General features: G+C 34.6%; 1 pseudogene; it reads right to left on the bottom strand.

Annotated features, from left to right (window-relative positions):
* Window positions 1-320: 320 nt before the first annotated feature.
* On the bottom strand, window positions 321-17,301 carry LOC111752026 (NKG2-A/NKG2-B type II integral membrane protein-like; annotated as a pseudogene).
* Window positions 17,302-18,980: the final 1,679 nt, after the last annotated feature.

The following is an 18,980-nucleotide window of genomic DNA, read 5'->3' as shown; positions in this document are numbered from 1 at the left end:
GCCATTCAGTAAGCGGCAGCCACACAGTTTTGAAGTCTGAACCCCAACTATCGAGTTTGTTCCTTCTTTGGGTGTTCTCCCTCAGCATTAAGGTATTCTTCATAGTTTTCTTTTATCCCATCTTAGTTACCTATCCCGTACAAATAGTTAATAATTATTTACATGAACTTTCTCTGGTATCTGTCTCCTAACCGGGCTCTGATTTACACACCTTACCACTAGGGATGGTGTGTCCTCATTTTAAACAACTTCAAGGGCTAGGAGACACCAACTCATTTGAAAATTGAATGAATTTATTCATTTTATTGATGACACGAAAATAACAGCTCTTGATAATTTTGTGATTTGTAATTTATACATAATTTATTTAAACAAATAGCAGAAGCATAATAAATGTATAATATTTCTCTCTTATAAGTAAAATAATTCAGTCACAAAAAGACAAACATATGATCCTACTTATATGATATATCTAGATTAGACAAATGTATAAAGATCAAAGTTGATTAGTGGTTATGAAGTCAAGAGGGAAGGGAGAAAAGGGGGGTTATTGTCTAGGAGACATTGAGCTTCTGCTAAGGGTGATGGGAACATGGGGCAACAGATAGTGGTGATGGATACATAACATGATGAACGTAACTAATGTCACTAAATTGTACATGCAAAAATGTTAAAACGGCAAATTTCTTATTTTATATATATATAATTTTTTAAAGTTTGTATAAATTAAAATTGTACTAAAAAACAATTTTATGGCTATAGAAGAAACTAGAAATACATGTTCATAGATGGGGAATAGCATCATACCTAACTTAGGGAAATGATCGTGCCTGGTGCTTACAAACATATGTTTTTAATTCTAAACAGGATCCACAAGAAATCCTGTTACTGTAAATATTAAAATATGTGCAAATCTTGCCCTTCTCCGGACATATTGACATCCTGTAATACAGAGAATAAAATTATTTTTCAGAACAGATATATGCATATTTAAATATGTATGCAAATAATATTCATGGAGTTATCCTTTAATAATGTATTAGTATTGATAATATATAACTTAATAATACAATAAATATTTCAATCTTAAATAATTTATGTAGACCTACAGTTATATATGGGAACCTGAGTATTTCCTCTACTATTTGTCAATGAAGACTTAAATAATTATAGTTTTATAGTTGTTCATATATTGCTTTTTCTCAAGTTCTAAAATAGAGGAATTTCAAAACTCACACTTTGGAGGAGAAAGTTGAATAGCCACTAAAGTCAATCCATGTAAAGACACCGAAACGCCTCAGGAAATTCTAGAAGAAAACAATTTTAAGAGAAATCAAATATAAATTATAATACTAAATTTTTTGTTGTATCAAATAAAGTGTATCCTTTCTTACTGTATGGAGCCCCTCAATTTGCTCACCTAGTGAGTGTTTCACACCAGACACGTTACAGACGTTAATTAATGTGACTGAGTAAAGGAATCGATTGCCAAAAGAGTACTTTCAGGGCTCTAGAAATTGATCAAAGTCCAATAATAATTTGAAAAAGATTTATTCCTGGAAAGCTGGTAGATATTGAAGTAAGAATTGCACACATCTGCACTCTTCCTGCCCAGGCTGCTCCCAATCCCTTCCCCTCCCCAGCTCAGTGAGAACAACTACAGATTTTACAGCATGGGGCAGGCTGCAAAAGTCAGCAGTGTTACTGCCAGAAGGGGCAGATTTGACTGCAGGTGAGAGGTGGGGATAAAAAACCATAGGATTTCCATCTCAAATTACTGAAATCTATGGCAAATTGAATGAGTAAAATCCACAAATTCTCTAGCCTGATTTTGTGGTCTCCCTGGGAGTGAGGAGAGTACCAGCCATAATTATTTTTTTCCCAACCATAAATTTAACACAAAGATCCTAAAAATGAGAGTTCAATAAAAGGGATGACATTAGCTCTGTACACATTCTTGGCTAACTGAATAAATACTACATTTTCAAGGGACACCTAGAAGTTCCCATTAAAAAGTAAAAGCCAGTGGAGTCCTGAGAACTTGCTACAAACTTACGAGCACTTCCCAATACACACACACACAGACACACACACACCACATCAAATGACAAGGGGAGGAAGTCCTGTAGAGCTGAAGTCTTTGAATATGACCTCTACTTAAATCACTGGCTAAGGACAAAGCTATGCAGTCGCAAGGAAAACTGCTAGGAAGGCAGGCAAAAAAATAAAACGTAACAGAAAATCAGCAAAGGATTTGAATAGATATTTCATCAAAAAAAAAAATACAAATGGCCAACAAGTACATGAAAAGATATTCAAAGTCATTAGTCATTACAGAATGCAAATGAAAATTGCAATGTGCTATCACTTTACAACCGTAAGATAGTGCTGATTTAAACAACAATAACAACAGGTGTAGTTGAGGAGGTAGAAATATCAGAAATGTCATCCATTGCGGGTGGGATTATAAAAAGGTGTGGCCAAGGTAGAAAACAGTTTCATTGCTTACTCAATAATTTAAATATAGAATCACCATCCGATCCAGCAATTCCACTCCTAGGTACACACCCAAAACATTGATAGCGGGAACACAAACAGGTACTTGCATACCAATGTTCACTGCAGCACTATTCACAGTGTAGCCAAAAAACTGGGAACAAACTGAATGTCCATCAACAGATGAATGAATAAATAAAATAAGGTACATACATACAATGGAATATTACTCAGCCATAAAGAGAAATGAAGTCCTATAACATGCTACAGCATGGATGAACTTTGAAAACATAATGCTGAATGAAATCAGAAAAGGAAAATATCGTATGATTACATTGCTGTGAAATTTCTAGCAGAGGCAAGTGTGTAGAGACCAAAGCTCATTGTAGTTTATACGTGTAGAGGCAGGAGGAAGATAATGGAACAGGGGAACGCAATGCTCAGGGGACACTAAATTTCTGTTTAGGGTGATGAGGATATTTGAGAATGGATAATGGTGATGGTTAAACAACACAATAAACATAATTAACTTCACCAAGTTATACACGTGAAGAATGTTGAATTGGCAAATGTTTTGTTACAAATATATTCACTCACACAAAAATATTGAAAGGAACTAGGGAGAAATCATGCATTATTACTGCTTCTCTTTCTCTGGTGGAACCCTGACTAAAATAATGAATTAAGCAAGATTGCTGAAAATAAGGTCAATAGACAAATATACATAAATTTATTGTGCTATATTAATGACATCAGAAAAAGAAAGATAAAAGATAAGCAGAGTTAAACTAAATAAAATTGTCCAAGACTTTAACCAAAAAATATAAAACTGTTTTGAGGACATAAACACAGGATTAAGGCATGCTAAGGATCCCTGGTGATGCAAGGGTTAAGTGCTCCCCTACTAACTGAAAGGTCAGAAGTTCAGATTCACCAACAGCTCCACAAAAGACCTGGCAGTATACTCCTATAAAGATTACAGCCAAGGAAACCCTATGGGGCAGTTCTACTCTGCCCTGTGGGATAGCTATGAGTCAAATGGATTTGATGGCACACAAAAACAACACAGGCACGTTTAAGCATAATATTATATAGATATCAATTTTGAACAATTAATCTATTGATTAAATATAATTTCAATAAAGCCACCTCCTGATTTTGTGAAAATATTTACAGAAGGACTAAAAGGGCCAGTGTAACAGGATACCCCTGAAGAAGACTGGGATGAAGTGATTTGTTGCACTGAATATCAAAGCTTAACATAAAGCTTTAGTACTATTTACCATGTGGTACGGGTGCAAGAAAAAAATAGAAAAATGGAACATGGTAGTCTCCCTAAATACATCAAATGTAGACACACCCATGAAATTGATTTATGACAAACCTGGCAGAGTGAAGAATGGAGAAACAGTCATCTTTGGTATAAGTTACACTTCATCAACTAAATAATGATGTAGAAAAGTATAAACTTCACTTTTACCTCACTTCATCCAAAACCCAGCATCACAAAAAATAAATTCCTAATAAATTGGTGATCAAAAAAAAAAGAAAGAAAGAAAGAATTCCTATAAATAAATACAAGGGAATACCTTTATAGACTTTTAGTAATTTCTGAAATAGATCCAAAACGAGCACTTACACCCACTAAAATTCTGAATTGGACTATCATAACATTAATTTTTTTTTTTTTTAACATTAATAGGTTTTCACTTGCTTTGACTGTGTGGATCATATCAAACTATGGATAACACTGCGAAGAATGGGAATTCCAGAACGCTTAATTGTGCTCATGAGGAACCTTTACATAGATCAAGAGGCATAGATCAAGATCAGACAGAACAAGGGAATGCTGATTGGCTTAAAGTCAGGAAAGGTGTGTATCAGGGTTGTATTCTTTCACCATACCTATTTAATCTGTATGCTGAACAAATAATCCCAGAAGCTGGACTATATGAAGAAGAACGGGGCATCAGGATTGGAGGAAGACCCATTAACAACCTGCATTATGCAGATGACATAACCTTGCTTGCTGAAAGTGAAGAGGACTTGAGGCGCTTACTAATGAAGATCAAAGACCACAGCCTTCAGTATGGATTACGCCTCAATATAAAGAAAACAAAAATCCTCACAACTGGACCAATGAGCAACATCAGGATAAACAGAGAAAAGACTGAAGTTGTCAAGGATTTCATTTTCCTTGGATCCACAATCAACAGCCATGGAAGCAGCAGTCAAGAAACCAAAAGATGCGTTGCATTCGGCCAATCTGCTGCAAAGGACCTCTTCTAAGTGTTGAAGAGCAAAGATGTCACCCTGAAGACTAAGGCGCACCTGACCCAAGCCATGGTATTTTCAATCACATCATATGTATGTGAAAGCTGGACAATGAATAAGGAAGACTGAAGAAGAGTTGACGCCTTTGAATTGTGGTGTTGGCGAAGAATATTGAATATCCCCTGGACTGCCAAAAGAACGAACAGATCTGTCTTAGAAGAGGTACAACCAGAATGCTCCTTAGAAGCAAGGATGGCAAGACTGCATCTTACATACTTTGGACATGTTTTCAGGAAGGATCAGTCCCTGGAGAAGGACATCATGCTTGGCAGAGTACAGGGTCAGCAGAAAAGAAGACCCTCAACGAGATGGATTGACACAGTGGCTGCAACAATGAGCTCAAGCATAACAACGATTGTAAGGATGGCTCAGGACTGGGCAGTGTTTCGTTCTGTTGTGCATAGGGTGGCTATGAGTCGGAACCGACTCTAGAGCACCTAACAACAACACTGGTGCAAGAAAAAAATAGAAAAATGAGACACGGTAGTCTCCCTAAATACATCAAACGCAGGTACACACACAGACACACATATGAAATTGATTTATGACAAAGGTGGCAGAGAGAAGAGTGGAGAAAAGGTCACCTTTGTTATAAGTTACGCTTCATCAATAAAATAATGATGTAGAAAAGTATGAACCTCACTTCTTCCTCACTTCATCAAAAACACACACAAAAAAATTCCCAAGGAACTGTTGTATCTAAACGTAAAAGGTCAAAAAAAGAAATGAAGAAACAATTTCTACATATAAATATAAGAGAATATCTTTACAGACTTGTAGTAATTTCTGAAATAGATCCAAAACAAGCAGTAACACCCACAAAAATGCTTAATTGGACTATGGTAACATTAACAAACATTGTTCATCAAAAGACTCAAAAGAAGCTATTTAAATCTCGTAAAATCAAGAAAGAGCTCATATTCAAAACATGCTAACAACTTATTGGAAGGAAAAAAAACCACTTAGGAAAAATGGACAAGGAACATGAATAGGCACTTCACAAAGAGGTATCCTAATGCCAACAGCACATAGAAATGTGTTCAATCTAACAGGAATCAGGAAAATGCACTATTCATATCATGATACTGCTATATAAGTGTAAAAATGTCCAATATTAAAATTCCTCATACTACTAAGTTTTGATGGTTATGAGGATAGAGGAACACATTCAGGTACTATTGAATAAAATGGGTACATGCACAAAAAACTAGGAAACTATAGAATAATTTTATAAATTTTGACATGTACGATACCTACGAGCCTGAAGCTGAATTCCTATACGTACAGGTAATACGTGGACTAAATACATACACAAGGATGTACAGAGAATAATTATTCATAACAGAACAGTGTTAGAAGTAATCCAAATTTCCATGCACAGTATATATTCACATAATATAGAAGTGAAAATTAACAAACAGTTAAATGCAACAATATAGATGAATTACATGAATGTGTTATAGGAGTGAAATGAAACAGACGAAAAAGAAAATGCATACTGTATGATTTCACTTACATAAAATTCAAAAACAAGCAAAGCTAATCTTTAGTAGTGCTTTAGGGAGGAGCGAGAAGTATTGAGAGCAGACACAGGAACATGGCTACTAAAAAAAAAAAAATTTTTTTTTTTTTTTTTTAGGGACTAGAAATGTCTATTTCTTAAACTTATTGTAAATAAATTAAAAAAAAAAAACATCAAATTTGTTGCCTTGGAATCGATTCTGATTCATGGAAACCTCACATTTTACAGACTGGAACTGAGTTCCACAGGTTTTCTTGGCTGTCTGTAATCTTTTTATTATTATTATTGTTATTAATATTATTATTATTAATTTTATTATGTTTTAAATGAACATTTTTAGCACATATTAATTTTTCATGCAATAATTTATACACAAATTGTTTTCTGACATTGGTTGCAATCCCCACAGTGTGTCAGCACTCTTCCCCTTTTCCTTTAAACCCTGGGTACCCTGTGTTCGTTTGTCCAGGTTTCCTGTCCCTTCTTGCCTTCTAGTCTTTGCTTTTGTGCAAGTGTTGTCCATTTGGTCTCATATACTTGATTGAACTAAGAAACACATTCCTCACGTGTGTTATTGTTTGTTTTATAGGGTTGCTGTGACTCACAATCAACTCAATGGCAATGATTGATCTTTGGCTGAAAGGAGGACTTCAGGAGTGGCTTCAGTTCTGAGTTAGCACAGTGTCCTGAGGCCACAGTCTCAGGGGTTCCTCCAGTCTCTGTCAGACCAGTAAATCTGGTCTTTTTCTGTGAATTTGAATTTTGTTCTACATTTCTGTCCTGCTCTGTCCGGAACTCTCTATTGTGATCCCTTTCAGAGTAGCTGGTGGTGGTAGCCTGGCACCATTTAATTCTGGGCTCAGACTGGTGGGGACGGTGGTTCATGTAGAAGCAGACTGCTAGATCTTCTTTCAGGGTAAGGCTGAATTGTTGACATTTTGTATAGCAGTGCAGTGCTTAAACACTGCACCACCAGGGCTGTTTACTAAGAGACCAAGTATTTTTTAAGTACATGGGTCATGCACTCCTCTAGAATTCCTGGTGGCTCAGTGGCTAAGCTCTAGGCTTATAATCGAAAGGTCAGCAGATAGAACACCCTATCCTGCTCTGTGGGAGAAATAATTGGCAATCTGCTTCCATAAAAAATTTACAGCCTTGGAAACCATAGAAGTACGTTTGAGGGTAACTATTAATTGGAATCAACTTGATGGCAAAGGGTTATAATCACTTTCTTATCAATCTGAACAATTATGTGTTTATTTTATTTATTTATTTATTTTACATATGATAAGATAAAAATAGCAAAGTTTATTTTAGAAGAAAAGGACTTACACAAGTATTGTTTTCCATGAGAAACAGTACTAAATAAGCAAATGTACATTAATAGCCTGACAAAATAAATAAAATATTGTAAAACCAAACAAAGGAATATTATATACTAAAATATGCATGAGTCCTACAAACATAATATTGACTGAAATAAGCTTTCAATAAAATGTTTGAATAACTTAAAAATCTTACCATGTCTTCTTCATTATCTCTGTGAAGCAGATTAGATGCATTGGAAGCACAGGCCATCCGACTCACTCCATGATTTTCTTTCACTACTAATGTAATAACAGCCGTTGGAATACATAAACCAGGCCTTTGGACAATGATGACAATGTCCTAAGAAAGATTTGAATTACTACCAAAATGATTTGAAATGACAAATAAATATTAATTGACATATTTGCACAGATACAAACAAATATGTACACAATCAACATATGCACCTCCACACACTGGTACATGTAAAACAAAACACACAGTGCCATATATATATGCACAGAAAGTTAGCATTTCAACTCCTAAATTATGTGCCCAGGTAAGGCAAACAAAGAAAATGTACATGTACTGCCTTTATTTTGTTTTGGTGGGCATATATATATAATAACTTATAACTTTTAAAAGAATATTTTGTCTTATTGTTAAACAAGAAGGAATCTCTTTATATAATCTTTATTTATAAACATTTATTGCTCAATTTTATAGTTTATAAAAGTCTATTATCATTTTGCATACCCTAATGTAGAAAAAAAATTTTTTTTTAATGTAGAGACAAAATACAACCTGTACTTTTTTTTAATGTAGAGACAAAATATAATCTGTATTACTATCAGAACCTTAAAAAAATCATTACATATCTTTCTTGATTCTTATTATCAGAGAAGAATTATAATAACCAAAAAAATTACAGTAGTTCTTATAAATATCCACCAGTCATCTGTCAGTTTGTCTTACTGTGGGGGCTTGCATGTTGCTGTGATGCTGGAAGCTATGCCACATGTATTTCAAATACAGGCAGGGTCTCCTCTGATGAAAAGGTTTCAGCAGAGCTTCCTTCCAGACTAAGACAGAATAGGAAGAAGCAACTGACAGTCTACTTCTGAGAAAATTAGCCAGTGAAAACCTTAGGAATGGCAGCAGAACATTATCTGATATACTACCAGAAGATGAGCCCCCTCAGGTTGGAAGGCACTCAAAATACGACTGGGGAAGAAATGCCTTCTCAAAACAGAATTGACGTTAATGGCATGGATAGAATCAAGCTTTCGGGACCTTCTCTCATTGATGCGACAAGACTCGAAGAAGAAACAGCTACAAACATCCACTAATAATCAGAACCTGGAATGTACAAAGTATGAATCAATGAAACCTGGATGTAGTCAAAATGACATGGAAGGCATAAAGATCAATATCCTAGGCATTGGTGCTCTGAAATGCACTGATTTTGGCCATTTTGAATCAGACAACCATAGGTCTACTATGCCTGGAATGACAAATTGAAGAGGCATTGCATTCGTAGTCAAAAAGAATATTTCAAGATTTATCCTGAAGTACAACACTGTCAATGATAGTATAGTACAAGGAGGACCAATTACTATGGCTATTATTCAAATTTACACCCCAACCACTAATGCCAAAGATGACAAAACTGAAGATATTTACCAACTTCTGTAGTCTGAAATTGATCAAACATGCAATTAAGATGCGTGGATAATTATTGGCAATTAGAATGCAAATGTTGGAAACAAAGAAGAAGGATCTGTAGTTGGAAAATACAGCTTTGGTGATAGAAAGACACCAGAGATTGCACGATAGAATTTTGCAAGACCAACAACTTCTTGACGTCAAATATATTTTTTCAACAACATAAATGGCAACTATACACATGGATCTCACTGGATGGAAAACACAGGAATCAAATCAACTACCTCTGTGGAAAGCGATGATGGAAAAGTGCAATATCATCAGTCAGAACAAGGCCAGGAGTTGACAAGACAATCAACTGCTCCTATGTAAGTTTAAGTTGAAACTGAAGAAAATTAAAACAAATCCATAAGAACAAAAATACAACCTTGAGTATATCCCACCTGGATTTGGAGACCATGTCAAGAATAGATTTGACAAATTGAACACTAATGATAGAGGACCAGATGAGTTGAGGGATGACATCAAGACATCATATATGATAAAAGCAAAAAAAAAAGAAAAAAGAAATTCCATTGCCATCTAGTCAATCCCAACTCATAGCTACCCTATATCAGAGTAGAACTTCCCATAGGGTTTCCAAGAAGTGGCTGGTGGATTTGAACTGCCGACCTTTTGGTTAGCAGATGAGCTCTTAACCACGGCACTACTAGGGCTCTGAAGCAAGCAAAGGATCACTAAAAAGACAGGAAAGAAAGAAAAGACAAAAATGGATGTCAGAGGAGACTCTGAAACTTGCTCTTGAACCTAGAATAGCTAACATGAATGGAATAAATAATGAAGTAAAAGAGATGAACAGAAGATTTCAAAGGGGAGGTTCAAGAAAAGAAAGTAAAGTATTATAATGAAATGTACAAAGACCTGCAGTTAGAAAATGAAAGGGAAGAACACGCTCAGTATTTCTCAAGCTGAAACAACTGAAGAAAAAAACAACCATTGAGTAGCAATTTTGAAGGATTACATGAGCAAAAAATTGAATGACACAGTAAACCTTAGAAGAAGATGGAAGGAATACACAGTTATTGTACCAAAAAGACCTGGTTTACATTCAGCCATTTCAGCAAGTAGCATATGATCAAGAACCGATGGTATTGAAGGAAGAAGTCCAAGATGCACTGAAGGCATTGGCGAAAAACAAAGCTCCAGGAACTGATGGAATACCAATTGAGATGTTTCAATAAATGGATGCAGCGTTGGAAGCATTCACTCTTCTACGCCAAGAAATTTGGAAGGCAGCTACCTGGCCAACCAAATGGGACAGAGCAATATGTGTGCCCATTCCAAAAAAAAGTCATCCAACGGAATGCAGAAATTATCAAACAAAATCATTAATATCACAAGCAAGTAAGATTTTGCTGAAGATCATTCAAAATCAGTTGCAGCAGTACATTCAACAGGGAACTGCCAGACATTCAAGCCAGATTCCAAAGAGGTCGTGGGAAAAAGAATACCATTGCTGAGGTCAGATGGATTCTAGACGAAAGTGGAGGATACCAGGATTATGTTTACTTTTGTTTTCTTAACTATGCAAAGGCATTCGACTGCTATGCAAAGGATCATAGCAAATTATGGATAACAATGGAAAGAATGAGAATTCCAGAACACTTAATTGTGCATATGTGGCACCTGTACGTAGACCAAGAGACAGTCACTCAAACAGGACTAGGGGATACTGCATGGTATAAAATCAAGAAAGGTGTGAGTCAAGCCTTTCACCATACTTATTTAATCTGTACGCTGGGCAAATAATCCAAGAAGCTGGACTATATGAAGAACATGGCATAAAGATTGGTGAAAGACTCACTAACAACCTGAGATATGCAGATGACACAACTTTGCTTGCTGAAAGTGAAGAGGTCTTGAAGCACTTACTGATATAGATCAAAGACCACAGCCTTCAGTATGGATTACACCTCAATATAAAGAAAACAAAAATTCTCACAACTGAACCAATAAGCAATATCATGATAAACAGAAAATATTGCAGTTGTCAAGGATTTCATTGTACTTGGATACACAATTAACACTCATGGAAACAGCAATCAAGAAATCAAACAAAGTATTGCATTGGGTAAATCTGCTGCAAAAGATCCCTTTACAGTGTTGAAAAGCAAAGATGTCACTTTGAGGACTAAGGTGCACCTGACCTAAGCCATAATATTTTCAATCGTCTCATGTGAATGGGAAAGCTGCACAATGAATAAAGAAGGTGCAAGAAAAGTTGATGCTTTTGAATTCTGGTGTTGGCAAAGAATATTGAACATACCACAGACTGCCAAAAGAATGAACAAGTCTGTCTTGGAAGAAGTACAGCCAGAATGCTCCTTGGAAGTGAGGATGGCGATACTTGATCTCATGTTCTTTGGGCATATTAACAGGAAGGACCAGTGTCTGGAGGACATCATGTTTGGTAAAGCAGAGGGTCAGAGAAAAAGAGGAAGACCTTCTACGAGATGCATTGACACGGTGGCTGCAACAACAGGCTCAAGCATAACAGTGATTGTAAGGATGGCACAAGAATGGGCAGTGTTCTGGTCTGTTGTACATACGGTCACTATGAGTTGACAGCACCTAACAACAGCTTATAAAGATTATTATGCTATAAATAAACCATAATAATTTTAGTTTCCTAATTTGAAATTTGGTGTGTTATTTTGAACTAGAATAATGTGGAATAAAAATGACTTTATCAAAAATTAATAAGGTAATGAAAGTCTGTGAAAAATGTTTCAACAGCATAATGCGCCAAATTTTAATACCTGACATGGATTGAATTTTGTCCCCCCGAAAATATGTGTCAACATGGTTAGACCATGACTCCCAGTATTGTGTGGTTGCCCTCCATTTTGTGATTGTAATTTTATGTTGAGAGGATTAGGGGGGGATTGTAACACCACCCTTACTCAGGTCACCTCCCTGATCCAAGGTAAAGGGAATTTCCCTGGGGTGTGGCCTGCACCACCTTTTATCTCTCAAGAGATAAAAGGAAAGGGAAGCAAGCAGAGAGCTGGGGACACCATACTACCAAGAAAGCAGCACCAGAAGCACAGCGTGTCCTTTGGACCCAGGGTCCCTGAGCCTGAGAAACTTATGACCAGAGGAAGATTGAGGACAAGGTCCTTCCTCCAGAGAGAACAGAGAGAAAGTCTTCCCCTGGAGCTGACACCGTGAATTTGGACTTGTAACCTAGTAGACTGTGAGAAAATAAATTTCTCTTTCTTAAAGCCTTCCACTTGTGATATTTCTATTATAGCAGTACTAGATGAATAAAATAATACCTCTTATGGTATTTATCCATTTTCAAAAACTAACTGGTATTGTTCAATAAATTATTTCAGTCTCCTTAGAAAGCTTTGGAAAAAATGTATATATATATACAAAAATACTCTCTATAGTCATTTACATATTTGTACATCATATTTATATTCTTTATATGTATATAGTATAAACACAGAGAGATATGTGTGTATAGATGTACAAAGATATTATTTTGCATATTTATTAATTTTTGAGGGATATAAATATCTTTCTCACTCAATATTACTTTTGCAGGAATTATACATGCTGAGGAAGTTAGGTCAATAATGTTTATATTTATATAAAATATCATTCTATGGATATACCACAAATTACCCATGTACTTATATTTATAGTTAATATTTTTAATTTTTTTAATGTCAAAGAATTCTATAATGAATATCTTTCCACATGCCTTCTTATGACTCTCAGAAAGACACTCCTTAACATACATAATGATAATTCATACAGAAGGATAATATGTAAAAAAAAAAAAGGCTTATGTTTGATTTTACCATTATTAAAATTTTACCAACAGTACATAAGTCTACTTTTTATCTACACCTTTTGCTAACATTATTAAATTTTCAGATTTTCAATCTATACCAACCTATTAGATTTGAAATGATTTGTCACTATATAACAAAAATATTTCCTAATTGTCAGTGAAAGTGAGCATCTTTTCACTTATTATATTTTGCATTTCAAATTTTGTGATTTTTTTTTCATTTATAGCCATTTCCCCCATCCTCACATTGTGGGTTATTATTTATTTTCTCTTTTTTTATTATTGATTTGAGTGTTATATTTCCATGTTCTGCATATTCATCTTTTGTTATTATACCCATTTAAATGTTTTCTCTCAAGTAGGGTTCATCTTTGACTTTGCTGATATATTTGACTTTTCTTTCCACCTCAGTGAAGTTTTAAAAAAATTTAATGAAGTCAAATTGACCTGTATCTTCGGTCTTTGCTATCTACTGCTGCTATAATGGAAATACCACACGTGAGCGTCTCTAGCAAACAAAAAATTGCTTTCTAAAGGTTGTTGTTAGGTGCCATAGAGTCAAATCTGACTCAGAGTGACCCCATAGGACAGAGTAGGACTGCCCCATAGTTTTCGAAGGAGCGGCTGGTGAATTTGAACTGCCAACATTTTGGTTAGCAGCCAAGCTCTTAACCACTACACCACTAGGGCTCCTTCCCACAGTTAGGCAGCTTGAAGTCCAAATTCAGAGTGCTTGCTCTAGGGGAAGGCTTCCTCTCTCTGTCAACTCTGCAGAAGGTCCTTATCTCTTTTGAGCTTCTGCTCCTGGGAGATCCTCACATGCCTTGCCATTTTTCTTCCCCCGCCTCTGCTTCTCTGCTTGCTTGTTTAATTTCTTTTATATCTCAGAAGAGATCGGTTCAAAATACACCCTACATTAATCACGCTCCATTAAGATAACAGACGACTCATTCATTCCCAAGTGGGATTATAACTGTAGGCATAGAGGTTAGGATTTACGACATATTTTGGGGAGGCACAATTCTATCCGTAACATCGTCTATATTATTTTATCTTATTTTTGTGTCATAGTACTTCTTTTCCAATTCCCACCTTACATGAGTATATTTTTCTTCTTTATTTTCTGATAGACATTTCTGAGAGAAAAAAAAATGTTGTAGGTAAACCAATCTTTGAGCAACGAACACGTTACTACAAAAATAACATGACTTAATATTTAAAAGCAAATTGCTTTTTAAAATAGAAATTTATTGGCATTTACTCATGAGAATAAACATGAACACACTTGCTTATGTATACAGATACACTCAAACACACACAAGTGAAAATAAAAAAATATATATTTATCTAAATCTTATTCCACTAGTGGTACACATAAGTGAATTTTCAAATGCTTAAAAAAAAAAGTCCAGAATAAAGTAACAACACCATTTAACCAGAACAAAATTAGAAATATACAGTGGTGTAGCATATCATAGCATCTTCGGATTTAAGCCACTAGGTATATTGCTTAAAAGGAAACCCTGGTGGCGTGGTGGTTAAGGTCTATGGCTGCTAGTCAAAATGTCGGCAGTTTGAATCCATCAGGCGCCCCCTTAGAAACTCTGTGGGACAGTTCTACTCTGTCCTATAGGGTCACTATGACTTGGAATTGACTTGATGGCAACAGGTTTGGATTTTTTGGTTTTATTGATTTAAAAAAAATTATTTATACTTCTTTTCATCAATTACAAGCTTTAAACTTCAGATACTGACCATTTGTGAAAATACATCATTCATTCTCTGTTAGGTAATTTTCCTAACAATCTCTTTTTATTTCTAGAGACAAGCAGAATATGTTGAAACCACAAAAAAGAAAAAAACTTTTAGAGATATCACCTACCTTTCTCAGTTCTTATTATAAGGGAATTTTTTTGCTCCAGGATTAAAGTTTCTATAGGAATGAAAGTAACTCAGCATGATTATAATTGTACAACCATAATTATGACTTTTATTTTGAATTTGTACTAGTTCCTTCAGTGTCTATATTAATACTGGTAAATGTTAAGATTTTTTTAAACCAAGAAAAGCTAGTAGTAAAAGTCGTTACAACCTAATATAAACAAACAGCAACCACAACCAAAACAACTCTTCTATCAGACTCCAGATTATGGCTTAACCTTTTCTTCATTCATCTCTTATTTATAACTATTTTATCTGTCTGTTAAAACAAAGCCTCAGGATAGTATATCAGATCTTTTTTCAGCATTTACATGGAAGCAATGAAAATGTTTTTTATAATATCATTGATAATTTTTATTGATTTAGAATACCCCTTCCATAATAATTCCACATTATAAGGTTTTTTTTTATATTTACTAAGCTTAAGGTTATTAAATGCTCACATAAAAAAGAGAGAATGATTTGATGTAATATTAAGAGTAAAGAGATTTTCAGATCCTTATTCTATTGGCACAGTTTTCTTATGTTCGTTCTCTCATAGACTTACGTACCAGGAATATTGATAAATCTTACGATAATCACTATGAACATTAATTTAAGAAGGATAATTCCCAGGACCTCAGCAATGAATCTCCATGGAGGCAACAGGGAATCTACAGAGATAGAAATGGAGAAAATGTGAAAGGTTTAAGACTGTCGGAGCCAATGGATTTTATGTGATTGTGTATGAAAAAACCCATATACATGAAAACTCAGCAAAATTTATGATACCACAAGAATACCCAGAATGATTGAAATAGTTGTCCCGGAAAACAAGACTAACAAACAAGGTCATCACATTTTTTTAAGAGAAAGTCTTACAGGTATTACCTTATTACAATCTTTCTGCCTATTCAGCACAGTCAAGAAGTATATGAGAGATGATGCTTGGTCATGTATCATTTACCTGAATTCATTCTGTGCATAATAACATTATACTCATTTTTTTAATAACATTATACATAAAAAAAATTTTAATAGTATGTAATATTTTTAGAAGACCTAAAACCGTAAGAAAATTCTGGATAAATGATTCATTTTCAAGATTTTTTATTTTACGATTTCACTTTAGGCTTGATTCATGAATAAAGTTTACTGTTTGTATTTTTATGCACTTGTTTAATTATCTAAGGACAATAATTTGAGCCTTTTATAAAAAATCTTCAAACACATGTGAACTTTGCTTTTGTCTCCAAGTTATAAGAATGGATGTCTCAGTTACTCGCTTTGAATTAATCGTATATTTATGCTAAAACTTTTGCCTACTTTATTACATTTAAAATAGATCATTAAATGAATTCAAATAAAAACAGATATGATAAAATTGCACTTACCTGATGTTAGCCTGATGGCCATGTGGTGCTTCTAAGGAGGAGGCTGTACGTCTATGATGACAAAGCCAGTGATGACTGGAATATTAAAAGGTACTAAGATAATGAATTCGAATTATCCTTTAGTTACCCTATAGGGGCATTTTAAAAACCTGCTTCCTTCAGGCTGCTTTTGAGTGTGTAGAAAAACCAAACCAAACTCGTTGCTGTCAAGTTGATTCCAACTCAAGTATATAGAGGATTCTGAAAACAGAAGGAAAAAAAAACAAAACCCACATTTCTAGACAAAGTTTCACCTAAGATTTTAACAGGAAATTATCACACTTTGAAAATTGTGAAGTAAATTTAACTCAACTGCTACATCAAACAGACTTTTGGTTATTTTTGATAATATTTCGTATAGATCACTTTATTTTTAAGTTTTTCTCCATGGAATATGTAATTTTAGAGAAAGAAAACTTTGTCCAATGATGTAGTTAAGTTGTTTTCCTCTCAACTATGCTGAAGCCTAGGACATGTTAAAAATATACTCATAACTATGAGCTTCTATAAGGCTAGATTGTTAAAACTTGACCTTTTATATGCATTGCAATCATATACCTTTATATGCCAATATTATGGCCATTTCTATTAGTGTATGCAAATATTAATTCAATGAAATTATTATCAGACAGTAATTAATATTGTTTTTACAGGCTGCTTTGAGCGACTGCATCTTTTGCTACTTAATATTTGCTGGTACAAAACCACCCCTCTTCACAAATCTTTTTTTTTTTCCCCACTGTTATGAAAATTTGTGCTTTAATTTTTACTCACTTTATTAGCTGAATATATCTTCAGAAATTATTACAAAGAAAGAGACGATCTCTTAAGATATAGTCAGTAAATAAGAATGAAAAAATATAATACAAATATTAAAATAATTATAACAGTGAAACAATTGTAACTACCTATGCTATGTCAACTCAACGGCAACGGGTTAACAGGTACGCTCTGGGAAGTGTATACCCATTGCTGTCGAGTCGATTCCAACTCGTAACAACACTATAGGGCAGAGTAGAACTGCCCCATAAGGTTTCCAAGGAGCAGCTGGTGGATTTCAACTGCTGACCTTTGGTAGCAGTTGAGTCTTAACCACTACACCAGTATAAATAAAATTAGTCAATATAAACCCAGGAAGACATTATTGATTAAATAAAGACTCATTACATTATTTCTTTTGCTATCCATTAATTATGAAAAATGAGTAGTTTTTGCATAGATATGATACTTTTGAAAACAAGCTTAGGCCAAAAAGGAAATACTTTATGTTATCTAAGAAAATATGAGAAAGGAAGTAATTTTGCAAACCAAGAGCTCCAGTGCCACAGTCATTCCTCAGTTCTTATCTTTCCTGCAATCTATCTGTTCGGTTTCTTATTTCAATCTGTTTTTCTCAATGAGGTCGAATTCCAGACTTGTGGAAATCACAAATTTACATATTCCCCATGATACTGTCTTAGAAATAATGAGCCTATTCCATTAGAACAAGTGTAAAATACCAAGATGAGAATCTAATTAGAGCAGCTTGGGTATTGTAATTATATCTGGCCTGTAAACTGTATGGCATCTATGACTGGCATAATTTATGTCACATTACCCTGTATATTACTGAAAGAATAACTGTAGAATGGGAAATGAGTCTACTTAATAATGTGGAATCTTCTATTTGTAAAAATATGGAACCTACAGCGTAAGAGTGGTAGTGGGAGATTAATGATTTGAAGGAATATTCTGTGTTAAGAAGAAGAGAGAAAACCTGTAGACACAGCTTAACAAATCTCCACAATATTCTTTCCTGAGCTCTCCATTACGTAGTTTGCTTTTTGCTGCTTCAGGAATTACTACAATAAAGCAAGATATTCTCATGCATCACCTGGTTTTATCAATATTAGTTTTACCTATAATGCCAGTAAATAATCCAACTAGTATTTTTTGTTAATAATACAAAGGTAAAGACACTGAAAGAAACAACTATTAAGTAAAAATCTAAATTCTTATTTAGAAAAGACCTGTTAAAATGAAAAGTAAAGCCACAGCTGGAAGAAAACATTAGCAAAACATCACAAAGGACTTATAGTTGGCATATATAAGAACATTTATAACTAATAATAGGAAGGTAGAAAAGTGATGAAAAATTAACAAAATGTTTGAACAGACACTTTACAACAGGACATCCATAAATGGCAAATAAGCACATACAAATTATTATCAGTGACAGTTATGAGGAAAATACAAATTCAAATTACAATTAGTTACCAGCACATACTTCCACGTGTCTCTCAGTTTTTTGTACTGTGGCGGCTTAGGTGTTGCTGTGATGCTGGAAGCTATGCCACCGGTATTCAAATACTGGCAGGGTCACCATGGAGGACAAGTTTCAGCTGAGCTTCCAGACTAAGACAGGCTAGGAAGAAGGACCCGGCAGTCTACTTCTGAA

Source organism: Loxodonta africana, chromosome 4, assembly GCF_030014295.1.
Source record: "Loxodonta africana isolate mLoxAfr1 chromosome 4, mLoxAfr1.hap2, whole genome shotgun sequence".
NCBI lineage: Eukaryota > Metazoa > Chordata > Mammalia > Proboscidea > Elephantidae > Loxodonta > Loxodonta africana.
The sequence above is the reverse complement of the archived record's forward strand: the minus strand, read 5'-3'. Positions and strand labels throughout refer to the sequence as shown.